This window comes from Homalodisca vitripennis, chromosome 6, assembly GCF_021130785.1.
Source record: "Homalodisca vitripennis isolate AUS2020 chromosome 6, UT_GWSS_2.1, whole genome shotgun sequence".
NCBI lineage: Eukaryota > Metazoa > Arthropoda > Insecta > Hemiptera > Cicadellidae > Homalodisca > Homalodisca vitripennis.
This window is the reverse complement of record NC_060212.1, coordinates 14,887,239-14,903,061: the sequence shown is the minus strand read 5'-3', so window position 1 is coordinate 14,903,061 and position 15,823 is coordinate 14,887,239. Positions and strand designations below refer to the sequence as shown.

At 38.4% G+C, this 15,823-nt stretch overlaps 1 protein-coding gene across 3 annotated transcripts in view; it reads right to left on the bottom strand.

The window, feature by feature from the left end:
• LOC124364131 overlaps positions 1-14,155 on the bottom strand; it is a 199,112-nt gene extending 184,957 nt beyond the window's left edge. For 2 of the 3 annotated variants that reach the window (XM_046819349.1, XM_046819351.1), the window contains exon 1: positions 14,019-14,155. The gene's annotated coding sequence lies outside the window, so the exon portion shown is untranslated. The remainder of the gene's footprint in view (positions 1-14,018) is intronic. The other variant, XM_046819352.1, reaches the window with a different exon arrangement.
• Between the last annotated feature and the right edge of the window lie 1,668 nt (positions 14,156-15,823).

Here is a 15,823-nt window from a genome sequence, read left to right as displayed (position 1 = left end):
ACAATTACCTTAACATAAGAAATATATTTCAACCCCATATCGATTCCAGAACAGCCCTGGGTGAGGTTCCACCAGGAAACTTAAGAGAATATAAAATCTGCCAAGCTGAATGCGATAACGAGTAACACAATAAAAGCTTGTAAAACCCTTGTAATCTTTGCCAAAGTCGTTGTGGAACGCTTTAATTGGTTTGGGATTTAATTGCATCTAATTATCGGGCCAAATACTCAAAACTGGTTCCATGCTAAAGAATATCCTGAAATTCTTACACAACATTTTCTGCTAATATACAATACAATGATCATGCAAAAGTCTGTAGTAAAACAACCGAATTCTGCTACAGAATAACTGATCTAGAAGAAAAAGAATCCAAATCCACATGCATTCCAACCAACCATGTCTGCGCACGAATCTAGAAAATATTTAAATTTAAAGCCTATCAACGAATTAAGAGTTTGATAAGATACCAATTACATAAAAAATTATAAAATTAGAAATTATAATGTGTTACTTTTCAAATTCACACTGACTAAAACCATTTTAAGAGTCTCTTCATAAAAACATTTTTCATTTTATTTCATTTCATAGCTATTATATAACAAAGTTATAACGAAGTTCTAAATTAATCTTGTTTGTTTTTATGTGGTATAGTAACTAAAACTAACATTTTGTACGTGTCAACTTTCACTTTAACGCAACATTTTTGTCTTATTAATGAAATTATTGTATAGTTTATTACCATGCCGCAAACGTTTACTTGGATTTTTAGTTGTTAATAATGGTAGCCTATTTAGTGTATATTTTCCCTGTCAATAATTGGCTGAGCGTTAACAAATATCTTTACATTGGCCTTAAGGTAAACAACAGACAAATAAATTTGTAAACCAAACATGTACACGCCTAATATATTTTAAAATATGACATATTAACACATGTAGCCTAACTATCCCAAACACATACAGTATTAGCCGTAATAAACAGTACTGAAACTGAATCAGCTGTAGTTGCCTTCTCATTCAGCTAATTCAATATTGTAGATTGTTGCCACGGCTTCGTGTTCATGCCTTCTTTCTTATTTGTGGTTATTTTTTGCTAACAACGGTAGAGAAAGTTTTTATCGTAGAGCATGATTTTCCCTCATACGGAATTGGACGTGCGAGTGGGCCAAGCTTGTTATATACTGCATTACATTTTTACAAAAACCCGCCTAGTAATGCTGTGATTCTTAGTGTTGTTGAAATATCTCGAAGAATACGTATAGTTTGATACAGCGAAAAGGCTTTTCAGGTCGCCCAACTACTGTCTGGGGTATAGTGGGACCGTATGTTTTTGAAGACAACAATGGAGAGAATCTTACTGTAAATCAGTATGGATATAGGGCCATTCTTGATCCATTTTGTGAGAGACCTCAGGGGATTTTATTGTGCACGAAACCTGCCGTTAAATTCACAGTGGTTCCAGCAAGACGGCGTAACCAGTCACACTGCCGTTAACAACATTGCTTTCCTCCAACAAACCTTTGGCAACCGTCTCATCTCCCTTAGAAAAAAACTTTCCTTACCCAGCCCACTCCCCGATCTTACAACATCGGACGCCTACGTCTGGAAAATGGTGAAAGAAAACATTTTCCGCGAGGACCCACCATCTACGATCGTTCAACTCAATGAAACAATAACCATGTGTATTAGGAAAGTGGAACAACCCCTATTCATAAAAATTATGCAGAACCTACAAAAACTGTGCGAGTGTTGCGTCATGTTAATATCCGAGTTTAACCTATTTTGCATCCTTTGACTTGTATTTATTGGTAAAATACATATGTAATGTTAATGTGTTTACTATAATAAAATATTACCATTTCAGTACTGTTTATTTTGGCTAATACTGTATAACTTTATTACGTAGTGACTTGGTGTCTAAATTTTCATTGTTTAAACACTGATATGAACACGAATTTAATGAATAAAATGAGAAATGAGGTAAGATATCATCTGTAGTCTTGAAATATTCCATAAAACTCAATTTATACATAGTCAAGAACAAGTTCTATGATGGTACATATTCTTCCGTGAAGTTGGTAGAACTTCGTCGAATCCTATCACCATTCATTAGTCTGACACAATGTCTCTTTCGTTCGCCGGGGATATACAAAATTCCTTTCCGTATAACGTTTGTCGTTCAATCAGTCAATAATGACAAGAGCTATAAATTTGAGAGCTATAACTTATACCTTGTACTTTTGTAATAATAACTTTTAACATTTTTATGACTATCTTGATTTATACTGTTATCCCCTGAAGTTAAATTCTGAGCATGATCCTACCATAGTATATCGATTTATTTTTACACTATTCAAACTCTTGTAGTAAGAGTATAAAAATATTAGGACTCAGAAACATGATGCTTAAGAACTAATTGGCTGTTACGAATTGAAAACAAGACTCTGCATCAATATCTCGTTTGTTGTTAATTATGGACGTGAGTCTAACGTGATTGTATTTGAATACGCAGTTGAATGAATTGAATGAAAAGATTGATTGAATGAACAGAGACAGTAATTCAAAGAAACTTTAAATTAGAGAAACTTCTGAATACCTTTCCGGCACTTTAGGCAACCGGATATTCCGATAGCGTTAACTTATTTTTTTCTGCAATTTTCTCGTTGCCCTCATTGTTATCAATAAGACCAATGTAAACATATACGCTAACGCTCAGCCAATTTCTATGGAGAGACAAGCCCCATCATCGAGCTCAGTGTTGGCTGTGTCGAAATGAAGAGTCATGAAAATTGTAAAGGTCAGTTCGTTCTTGAAATATCGTACGGACAGACAGACAGACAGAAATTAAAAGTTTCCAGACCCTCGAGTAATAGGCTTCGCTAGCGCTCAGCCAAAGACACGATTGAAGTATTGGTGAGGTTGGTTGTGTAAAGAGATAAACCTTGGTAAGATTTAGATTAATGCATTGTGGGAGTGCATTAAAATACAATTAAACAAAATCGAACTCGTATTTTCACCTGTGTATCCTCCATATATCCCGTCATATAAGTCAATGTAATTGAGAGTTTTATTCCTGAGACATCGTTTGAACAGTTGCAGTCACGTCGGAACGTCAATAATCACATCAGGATGTGTAGTAAACGTTGAACCAGTGTCACTGCTTCGTCGTTTCATGCTTGGCTGGGGAGAGTTTACTATCAGAACTTAAATCTCTTTATGTTACTTCTGCCTCTGTCTTTAGGTTCATTTGTGGAGGTAGCTGGGTTAATCATGAATAACGTAACTGAATGAGGCTGCTAGGAGATCATATCATATTCAACAACAATCTCGTACCATAATTTCGATAATTGGCTGAGCGTTAGCGAAGCCTATAACTCAAGTGGCTGGAATATATCTAAAAAACCAACTGACCTAAAGACTGGTAATTTGCATAAAGCTTTATTTATATAATATTAGCAACATTGAGTATGCTGATGGTGGGTATTAAAGTAACAGTTGGAATTTGGCTGAGCGTTAGCAAATACTCGTATTAATTGCTTTTAAAGGTAACCGTAATGGCAACACGAAAATTTCAAAATAAATAAATTTTTAAGCAAGCTGATAACAATCATACGATTTTTCATTCAGTAAGACGGTAAAAAATATGGTGAAAATTAGTGTTAAAAATTAGAGACAAGATTTAATTTCAGCACATCTTGCGTTGTAGTTCCCTTCTAACATCACCGGAACTTTTATTATTCAAACACTGCTATGAAAACGAGCTTAATGGACAAAAATATGAATGTATCATGTACCAAGATATCTCGATAAAGGTCAGCTGCTTTACATTTTACATGAAACTTCATTTCTACATAGACAAGTTCTATGACAGTGTGTGTCCAATCATGGAATTTGGCAGAGCGGCATTGAAGAACTTTTAGATTGACACAATTTCTTTTCTGTATGATGTACACCCGTTTATCTGGCCACAGGACATCTCAATGAAATGAGCCTATATGCTTGAAATCTTCTAAGCAACCTTAGCGAAGCTTGTTACGTCACAGTTTCGAAGCTTATATTTACCTTGTAAATTTAAATAGTCTCTACGTATAAAGGAAAAGCGTTGTATCAATTTTTAATTGACGAAGTTATTTGTACCTAAGTTTTAATTGGTTCAAAGACAATCGATGGTCAGTCGACGTTTTCTTAGGAAATATTTTATTTAAAATTCATAGCCCTTTATGACCACATCCCTGAAGGCTGAAAATTAGTGTACAATTCTTTTATCAGTCCACGAGAAATTACAGGCATTCAAAGTATAAAATTCAGGCCACTTTTAATTAGACCTTAATAAAACGGCTGAAGATAAAGAAGATATTTTTACAGTAGGGCTTATACACGAGTTTTGTGATTTTTAACGAAATATAGTTTTTAATAGCATTTATTTAATTAATATTTACACTAAAAAAATTAATTTGTCGTAAAAATTCATATCCATATCTTCAACCATTTTTATTTGTGCCTTATCATGAGAATCCCAAAATTCTTATTCAAAATTCTGATCCTGATCTTCGTGGAATAATGAAACATTTTTTTCTATTTTTCCTGCCCTAATAGTAAAATCTTATCCTAACATCTTCTGGTGACCACAATCTTCCTAACATATTAAAAACCACTGAACTGAAAACCGCATGGACCAACAGAGATAGTTGGGCCGCAGAAGCACAAATGATGCAGAGCAACGACCCCTGAGTGGAGCCAGACTAAAGGCTCAGATCGGGACAACACTCGGCGATAAGAGGTCGAGAGAACGGCGATGAAAAGATTGCATCCCTTTAAACTACTGGTTTTGAGACGACCCTAGACAACACATCTATTTCTCCTTGGGTGTTATGTTAGAGAACCAAGTTTAGGTGCAATATTTTTTTCCACTTGTTCGTAATAGCATCCCATAAATGATTATTGTGATGACACAGACAAGTTGAAAGAGGTCTGTAATCTTCATTAAGGCGAAGACACTATGATTCATTTTCGTTCACTTAGAACAAGAAGCTGAAGAATCTCATTTTGCACTTAGTCTTAAAAGGACCTTTCGTTGGGCTTACGTCGAGAGTGGAAGGATATTAAGGATGGGTAAGGTTGGGGTAGGGGCAGCGTCCTGTTGAGTCATTTCACCTTGGAAGAAGGGAAGGTCAACTCTGCCCTCTCTTATGTGCTGACTAGCAACGTTAACGGAGCTCCACCCACTTCAACAGTCATCCTCCGCAAGTAGACTAGATCTATCGATCTACCCTTCCACCTCAATATCTCGACATTTGCGGTTAGTGATGTGCCGCTCCTGGACATCCATTAGGTTGCCCAGATTTAAGTGACACTTCACTTTTTGCTGTACACAGTGTAGGTTCAACTGGAAGGTATAAACCATACAGACGTGAACCCTCCTGGAGACAATGTTTTCTTGATAATATAGAAAACATGCTGTAAAAGTACAATATATATTCTAGGACCATTTTCAATCTTACAGATTTGAGTTTGGTTGTTCAGTCTGTTCAAAACAATCTAGATTATTACACCTATTAGATGACCAAACTCTTAATAATGTGAGAGGAATGCTTTTAAAACCTTAATTAGCATGTATCCATTTACGAGTAGATACATCGTCCTGACGCCATTAAAAGAGTTAAATAGATTATTTGGAATTTAAATATTAGATCATACTTAATATGTACATGTATTATTTATTATAAATATCTCCGTATTTAATTAAGGTACACTTAAACATTTACAAAAATATATTGTGCTTTTGGGATAATTTATTTCGTATGAACATTACCAAGTAAAACGTCTTAGAAATTTTAAGCCTGGTTTCTAAAGGTGCGTCATCAGCATAGGAATTTGTAAAGTTCAAATTAGACTCTTCTAAGACGGAATTCACAAAAATCTTGTAGTTCAAGAGGCTAGCGTCAATTTTACTGTATACGCACATAACAGAAAGGGTTTCCTGAAATCGATAAAAGAATTTATTCTAAGAAAAAAAAAACTCGTCAGCAACATTAGTTTTGGTGGAGGCCGAAACGAGATAGCATCAAAAGGGTTAAAAGCGCAAATATATAATTGTTTAAGGTTATACTTTTTTCTAGCTTGATACACTTAAAACCTCCTTCAAGCACAAAAATAATATTACTGTCTAATAGCTAGGTAATGAAAATGAAAGTCACAACGATCGTTGCTCGTGTAGTTAAAGTATACTAAACTAAGAAAAATATGATCAGTACAATAATTATTATTTCATGTTTTTAACCTTTTTGATACCCTCCAATTTTGACCTCCATCAAAATTAGCGTGACTAACGATCGATTTCTTTCTTTGTGAACATTTCCCTATCGATAAAAAAAGGCTCTCGACTCCTGTGTTATTGGCCGAATGAATAAAACCAATTTGGTACCGGTTAATTTTTTACACGCGTCTTTTGAATGTGCACCTAATATATTCAAAATTTTTGTTTATTTTGTTGAATGTAGACGATTTGTGAGTGTTTCAGCCATAATATGTTTTGGTAAGAAACTGAACAGTCAATTTTTAATTTTTGAAATTTCTGTACGCTCAATATTTATTACTGCATTAAACCATTTTAAATGGTTATCCAAAATTCGTGAGAGATTCGAGTTTGTTAGAATCCCCGAGGAGGGGCTCCGCCCCACGCCGCCATATAAGACCTGACGGCTGCAGACTGGTCCTACAGCACCTGGGGCCCCCGTGGGATGGGAGCGACCAGTCGGTATATATAGCCGCTTGTGTAAGTCTGTGCGTCTGTGCCAGCTCGGCCCGCGTACACAGCCCGCAGGAGGTTCCGCAGCCGGACCGAAAATACCCAACCCTGCTGGATCTGATGACATCACAGTCCGGCTCCCAGCTCCCCGTCCAGAAACACTCGGAGGTGGCTTCACTGGCTCCCACTCAAGGTTAACACCGGCCGAGCGGCCAAGTCTCTCCGCCAACTCCCAGCTTCTGTCCGCCTCCCGAGTCAGTCTTACCTGCATGTAAACGTCCAGAAACACTCGGAGGTGGCTTCACTGGCTCCCACTCAAGGTTAACACCGGCCGAGCGGCCAAGTGTCTCCGCCAACTCCCAGCTTCTGTCCGCCTCCCGAGTCAGTCTTACCTGCACGTAAACGTAGAAACACTCGGAGGTGGCTTCACTGGCTCCCACTCAAGGTTAACACGTGTCTCCGCCAACTCCCAGCTTCTGTAGTCAGTCTTACCTGCATGTAAACTTCCAGAAACACTCGGAGGTGGCTTCACTGGCTCCCACTCAAGGTTAACACCGGCCGAGCGCCCAAGTGTCTCCGCCAACTCCCAGCTTCTGTCCGCCTCCCGAGTCAGTCCTTACCTGCACGTAAACTTCCAGAAACACTCGGAGGTGGCTTCACTGGCTCCCACTCAAGGTTAACACCGGCCGAGCGCCCAAGTGTCTCCGCCAACTCCCAGCTTCTGTCCGCCTCCCGAGTCAGTCTTACCTGCACGTAAACTTCCAGAAAACACTCGGAGGTGGCTTCACTGGCTCCCACTCAAGGTTAACACCGGCCGAGCGGCCAAGTGTCTCCGCCAACTCCCAGCTTCTGTCCGCCTCCCGAGTCAGTCTTACCTGCACGTAAACTTCCAGAAACACTCGGAGGTGGCTTCACTAGCTCCCACTCAAGGTTAACACCGGCCGAGCGGCCAAGTCTCTCCGCCAACTCCCAGCTTCTGTCCGCCTCCCCAGTCAGTCTTACCTGCACGTAAACGTCCAGAAACACTCAGAGGTGGCTTCACTGGCTCCCACTCAAGGTTAACACCGGCCGAGCGGCCAAGTGTCTCCGCCAACTCCCAGCTTCTGTCCGCCTCCCGACTCGGGTCAGTCTTACTTGCATGTAAACAAACTGGCAAGTTCTTTTCGGGAAACCCATTTTCTGCACCGGCAAGAATGACACGATGGACGAAATTCCTAAATGGTTGTGACTTTTGAAGGAATTGAAAATTTGATTCTGACGAGTCAGAATACAAAAATAATATCTGAAGAAACACCAGGTTCGCGGTTGTTGCGAACCCATATGACCCTGTACATACATTTGATCATATCGCGAGTAGAGGTCTGCGTGGTCTGCATACAACAGAGACTTGTTAACAAGTTATTATCGATGTTTACATTAAAATTGTGTGGTGTGTGTCAACATTAAACACTGCTTCGTTGGGTAGTTGAAGTGTTAAACAGTATAAAACAATTTACACATTTACGAAAATCAAAATTCCAAAAAAGAGTTTCCCACTTATTTTCAAAAATGTAGTTAGAAATGTACATATACCTTTCCACGATTATAGTTTCTCGTAACTGGGCTACACGTCGGCTTAGTGTGTTTTTCTCGGATGATGGTCCATGTAACTCAATGGAATGTCGTTGAGCGTGAACGAATAATTAACGAGAAACTCACAGAATAAATGAATACGTAAACAAACTTAGAATATATTTTGTTTTCTCACGTAGGTAACACATGTGATATAACTATCCGTAATATATGTCGAGAAAGATTTCTGTACACGTTAAATTTTGGATGAAACTTAATTTATTCCAATACAAGAATGAATTAGTTACACATCTATATGATGCCGCATGACCATCCACGGGATTTGGCTGAGCGTCATTGAAGCCTAGCACCAGTATGTTGTCACAATATCAATTTTATCTTCCGGGGCATGTAAAAATGTCTTTTCTGTATAATTGTCTGTCTGTCCGCAGGGTATATCAAGAATGAAATAACATATAACCTGCTGTAGACTCGAATTGTTGCGTGCACACTCGATGAAGCATGTTACGCGACACGAGTCGCACACCTGGTATTATTCCGGATTAAGGAATACTTACAAGGAATAATTACAATATTTAGTAATACTATTCTTTCTCTTTTTTCTTTATTTCTCCAAGAACCAATTATTTTGTCACCTGACGAAGAGGATGAATTTCAATTCTCGAAACGTTGTGCTGTACATTTTATAAAACTTGACGATGGCAAATGTCCGAAACCCTATTATCCTTTTAAGGAACACTGTTAGATATGGTCCCAGTATAATAGTTTACTGGAATTTCCTTACATTTCAGGACAATTCCACGAAAATGTGAGATTATAACGAATCCACTGGGTAACACATCTGTAGAACCCCAGGGGGTTTAACTGCTGCCTTATTTATACCATTGTAACAATCACTGGCTACGCATAACAGCGATGTATTAGTTAAATTTGGGCAACCCAAAGGATATTCCGGAATCCCATATCACGAACCACAAATTTTGATAGATTTAGGTCAAGGGAAAACTTGATAGATAGGTCTTGTATACTGTGGAGGATAATTGTTATAGTGGGTGGAGCTTAAAGAAGTCAAAGAATGTCTTATTTTACCAGACGAAGTTAGGGCTAAGAAACCCTCTCTAACACTTAACCTGGGGACCAACGGCTTAAAGGTAACTTCCGAACCACCACCAATGGCCGGGCAGGCGGGCTGCTTGCAAGGACAGGATCGCTCAGCCATCACCCATCCAAGCAGCAGCCACGCTCGACGTTGCTTGATCCGGTTATGTTGCGATAACCGCCTTACCCACTACACTACGCCATTGACTTCCTTACTGTCAAATATCTTTGCAAGCCTAAACGTAAGGAGTACTGACTCTTGCCCACTTTAACAAAGAAAACATTCCATTCTTTCAAGATAGCATGATGTGATAATTCCCATGGTAACTGGAACAAGAATTCTCGGCAGATGGATGGTCCCAAAACCCTCACCCTTACCTATCCTGAAAATCCTATCAGTCCTGAAGTCCTTGTAGGATTAATTGCAGTGAGATAATCTCAGATTCTTGTCCTAAGTCATACTTCAAGCAAACATACAAATTCTTTTTATAAAGTTCGCTCTATTACATTCTATGTTGATTTCCTAAAATGCTTCACGTTGGTGTGCAAATGTGGATGGGAGAGAGATAAACAAGTGAAAGGATTTAAGATTTTTGGGAAATTGTATATTTTAAAATGGACTATTAAAAGAGAAAATTCGGCTTTCAAAGAATCACTTCCAACATTTCAGCTCTTCAGTTAAAGATAGTCTGTTAGAATTGGGAGAACACTTTTCCAATCCGCCAATACAATAACTACGTGGTTCGGATTCTAAATAAATTGCAGGACTATGCAGGATACCCACACTCATTCTACACATCATGCAGTAGATGTACGATAGAAACTTCTTGCTCTTTCAGTTCGTCATATAGTGTTCGGCTTTCGTTTGTAGAATTCAGGACTCCGGATGTCAGCTAAGTCCAAGAGTAAGAAGTACGTATATGTATGTCTTTAGTTAAAATACGTGCAGAAATAGCAAAAACTTCAACAATAAATATTTTTTTCTGTAACAATTTGGGAGTCAAGAGTATTTTTGTGTGGCTATTTCTCCAAATTACTTCAATTGAATATTTCTGTAAACCATAATTATGTTATTTCTACGTAAAAATATATCACAAAAATCACATATTTTTGAATTTTTGGTAATTACGTCCAGATTGATTCGTATTCAAACGTTCTGGAAAGTCAATATGATATATGATACTTTTAGTTTCCGTGCTCACATTCTTGGTGCTTATTTATGTTTACATGGTTAGAAATACGATAAATTAATATGGGTTTAGATCAACATGGGTGTACTAGCTAAAACTAATAATTTTCAAGTTTTTATAGGTCGTTATAATGTATCTAAATGTTTATTGGGATAAATCTTAGGCTATATTCAAAAATATGTTTACATTGATATTTACAGAACCAGACTAAACGTAAAGGAACACCTAATTAACCTAACTTTTTTGACAAAAAATATTTATTCATTCTTTCAAGCACTGCAAGTTTAAACTTTATTCGCTGTATTACGATTACGCTCATTATTTTATGTTCCTCGTCTTATACTTAAGAATTATAGATAAGTAATGATTACCCGACATTGATTTAACCCCCCTCCCCCTTATAAAAAGTGCTTGGTGAGTTTACACCCCAACACGAATACTGGATACGCCACTGTAATTATGTAATGTATTAAAATATTTTGGTTAGTAACAAGAACGGAGCGAAAAAGATAATTTCGGAAAACAGCTGACTGTTATAAAACGTGAAAGAAATTGGATTGCAATGGTGCATTAGTAAAAGTATAAATGGGGCTGGTAGAAAGTTAGCCTAGATGGGAGATAATCATGTTCCGACACCCCTTGCTGCGACGGTACACGGACTATGAATACAGGGTTACCTCCACCCCTTTCTCCCCCCTCCCTCCCCCCGCACAGAGAGTGCATGTCACCTGCAGCATTGGAAGTTTATCCCAGCACACTGCAAACTCTTGCCTGTGGGGGGTTCACTGAAGGAATATTGCACCTTATTCACCAAACCTCAATCACCAATATGATGGAATTTGGATTCCAACCGGAGTCTCCGAGGACGCTATTATCAACTACAATTCAAGACCTAGAATTGATTTTTATAGAAAAGAATCTTTATGAATGAACCTGTTATCTATGCAGGATCTTTTGATGTACCGTACCACCCATACATAACAAGATTGCATAGTACCTATATACACTTCTATAATGTGTTTGAATCTGCCTTACCACTCTTCTAAATATGGTATAAAAAGCTGCATTGTTCGACAAAAAATCTTCGAAATCATGAGCTTATAAGTTGTGTAGATTTTGTGTTCAAATAATGTGAAAACTTTCAGACGCAGATAATTGGCAAGTCACTCTCATAGTAAAAAACTTTTTTATCTAATCCTAACCAGAGTCGTAGGTGGTTGATTGACGAACGCAGACGTATTGTGACCTGTATTCTGTAGTTCAGTTTTAATAATTAGTTGTGTATAGTATTTTATCAAGTGCATGTTTTAGAGTTAGTGAAGTTGACACACAACGTGGTGGTTGTTATTCCTGACTTACAACAACGCTCTGGTATGATTTGTTTATTTTAGCCTAGTTTGTAATTTATGTGTTAGGTTGGTTAGTTACATAACTGAAAAAGAGATCAGATTGCAGATCTCGAAACGTAGTGTTACTTTTTTTTTGTTTCACTGAACCATGGCAAATGTCCGGAAAAATCCTTTTTCCTTCACTAACCATGCGTTCCTTTCTAAACACAGAAGTTTGATGATTATACTAGATAACATACTTCCTCAGTACAGAGTTTTATTTCCAAGAAATTTCCTTAAGCATTCTGCAGAAAAATGGACAGATTTCACTCCACGTGTTGCAGAAATATCTGCATCATAACTTGAATTAAAAAAAGATAGTGTCTAAATATCCAACAGTCTTCAATCCTGATCCTCGTTATCAAGTAAAAAATAAGTCTTAAAAAGAACACAGTCCTTACAATATTCCCTCCAGTAGTTATGTCATGAACGAAGGATGGTTACATTGCCGTTAAGAATCGACAGTGGTCAAACTTTAAAGGTAGACAATTTATACTAAGTTGTTGTACTTAATAGCTTAATATGCTTATGTCAAGTTTTCAAGAATTGTGTTTTCCGTAATTATGTACTATATTTTGTCTCTCATTACTACAAGACACGTGCTGCAGTACTTAAATTAATTGATACACTATAAAATTATTCTATCTACATAATTACAAACATATTGTTATACCTGTGTCCAAGAAGATACTTAAAATCTCGATGGAAATACATTTATTTGTAGTTTTACATCATGTTTATAGTACTCTAAAGTATACAATATCGAAACCCTTCATGGTCCAAACAATTACATTCAGCTGACCATGTTTCAAAGAAATTTTTCAGGTCTTAGATTAAAAAATCCACTCTAATAAGACAAACCTTTCATGATGGGTTTTTATTTTCGTGTTTACATAACGAATACGCTAACCATTGGGATTTTTACCATTCAAAAGATTACACTAACCTACATTTATTCTTACTATAACAATATTCTGTATAGTTATTCTGCTGTAACTCCTAACATTTCCCATGCTACGTAACTATCAGGCGTGTCTATTTAGGTCACAACATTAGAATAACGCTGTTGAAAAGCTCGGGTTTCAAATTTAAAATGTTGCTTTCACCGTTCCTTAACTCTATTATTTTAGTCTCGAAGCAATTCAGTGAGTTTCAAGTGGAGTATTCCTACAACAAAACAAATTGAAGACGAGTGGATCGCGATTGAATAGGATTCTTCAATTCTTTTTCAAATCTAGAGCAACTTCCCTGCGTTAATGGACTGACTATAAGCCGCCTTCACCACGTGATGTTGTGAAATAAAAGTTGTTGAATGAACTTATGGACCAGCAAACGCGTCATTAAAAAGTCCCATTTTGTGAATGAATCAGATTTAGTAAAGTCTCATCCGCGACCTTCAAATATTTGATTATTTGTTTCTCCTCAGAGAGAAATAATCAAATACCCATTACGGTTAAGTGCGCAGTGGACTCTGTTCATCCACGTCCTTATCACCAGCCGTGGTCTACGATTACGTCATCAGCGCCGCCGTAATCCTCTTCGTCGATCGATAGTGTCTCCCCGAGGGACCGTAATGGGCCGCACGTCTGCAGCCTCGGGGCGAATCAATACGGGCGGCACCCCAGAGAGCCAGGGCCAGCGGAAGAACGACGTCGAGCGAGTCGGCAGAGGCTAGCGTGGCAGCGGCAGCTGAGGGCGCGCCTGCCATCTAGCGGCGGCCGGTGCAACTACGTCCTCTGACCCCCCGCCCACCGTATCACCAACTCTGCCATCCTGATCAGCGACTATTCCGTGTCGGATTTCAACAGCCTCTTTCCGTCGGAAAGCTAGCAGGGGATGGTACTTTCCTAATGGTGTAGATACCGAAGAATCCTCCGGGGAAAGGGCGTTCAACCCGAGGAGGAGATCTGGGTCGGTTCGGCGCCCACATCGCTCTGACGTCACACCGAGATAAGAGCTACCGTGTCGACACTGCCACTGATAATTCTGCCAGTGATGATGGCTACTGACTACATTAGCTTACCTGCTGCTAGACACCGGCGAGGTGGCGACTGCTAGAAGCACCGGACACAGACGACAAGGCTGCCTGCTCTCTGCTCGACACCCGGCGGTGACTGAGGTCTCTCTACGGCCGCCACTGCCACCGCCAGCTCTGCGCCGTTGCGTCACACTCCGCACTGTTGACTGGCGGGCTGCGGAGGTCTCGATCTCCAAGGCCTTGGTACAAGTGCTTTACTTCTCTCGGCGTCCCGCCTCTTATCAGTCTTCTCTGTAGTAGCGATACGTCCTCCGGTGTGCTAGTCTGCATTTTACTTACAACAAACCACAACAGGAGGAAGAAATGAGAGAACGATTTCCAGTCATCGTTTTAATATTATCAAAAAAATACCGTAATCTAGTAATTATCGATAACACTTAGTAAACATATACTTCCCCTAGTTTAAGTCTGGCATAAATACGGTACTGGATTTTTAAGAGTATTCAGCCTCCAAAACTATTGGTAGTAGCGATACGTCCTCCGGTGTGCTAGTCTGCATTTTATTTACAACAAACCACGACAGAAAAAGGAAGAAACGAGAGAACGATTTCCAGTCATCGTTTTAATGTTATCAAAAAAATAACGTATTCTAGTAATCACCGAGAACGCTTAGTAAATATATTCTTCCCCTAGTTTAAGTCAGGCATAAATATGGTACCGGATTTTTAAGAGTATTCAGCCTCCAAAACTATTGGTAGTAGCGATACGTCCTCCGGTGTGCTAGTCTGCATTTTTTACTCACAACAAACCACAAGAAGGAAGAAATGAGAAAACGATACTCCCTCATCGGTTTTAATTTTTATACAAAAATACCGTATTCTAATAATTACAAAACGCTTAATAAACATATACTTCCCCTTGTTTCAGCCTGGCATAAATACGGTACTGGACTTTTAAGAGTATTCAGCCTTCAAAACTATTGGTAGTAGCGATACGTCCTCCGGTGTGCTAGTCTGCATTATTACTCACATCAAACCAGAACAACAGGAAGGAACGAGAAAATGATTTCCAGTCATCGTTTAATATTATAAAAAATACCGTATTCTAGTAATTACCGAAAACGCTTAGTAAACATATATTTTCCCTTGCTTCAGTCTGTCATAAATACGGTACTGGATTTTTTAAAAGTATTCAGCCTCCAAAACTATTGGTAGTAGCGATACGTCCTCCGGTGTGCTAGTCTGCATTTTATTTACAACAAACCACAAGAAGGAAGAAATGAGAAAACGATACTCCCTCATCGGTTTTAATTTTTATACAAAAATACCGTATTCTAATAATTACAAAACGCTTAATAAACATATACTTCCCCTTGTTTCAGCCTGGCATAAATACGGTACTGGATTTTTAAGAGTATTCAGCCTTCAAAACTATTGGTAGTAGCGATACGTCCTCCGGTGTGCTAGTCTGCATTTTTTACTCACAACAAACCACAAGAAGGAAGAATTGAGAAAACGATACTCCCTCATCGGTTTTAATTTTTATACAAAAATACCGTATTCTAATAATTACAAAACGCTTAATAAACATATACTTCCCCTTGTTTCAGCCTGGCATAAATACGGTACTGGACTTTTAAGAGTATTCAGCCTTCAAAACTATTGGTAGTAGCGATACGTCCTCCGGTGTGCTAGTCTGCATTATTACTCACAACAAACCAGAACAGCAGGAAGGAACGAGAAAATAATTTCCAGTCATCGTTTAATATTATAAAAAATACCGTATTCTAATAATTACAAAACGCTTAATAAACATATACTTCCCCTTGCTTCAGTCTGTCATAAATACGG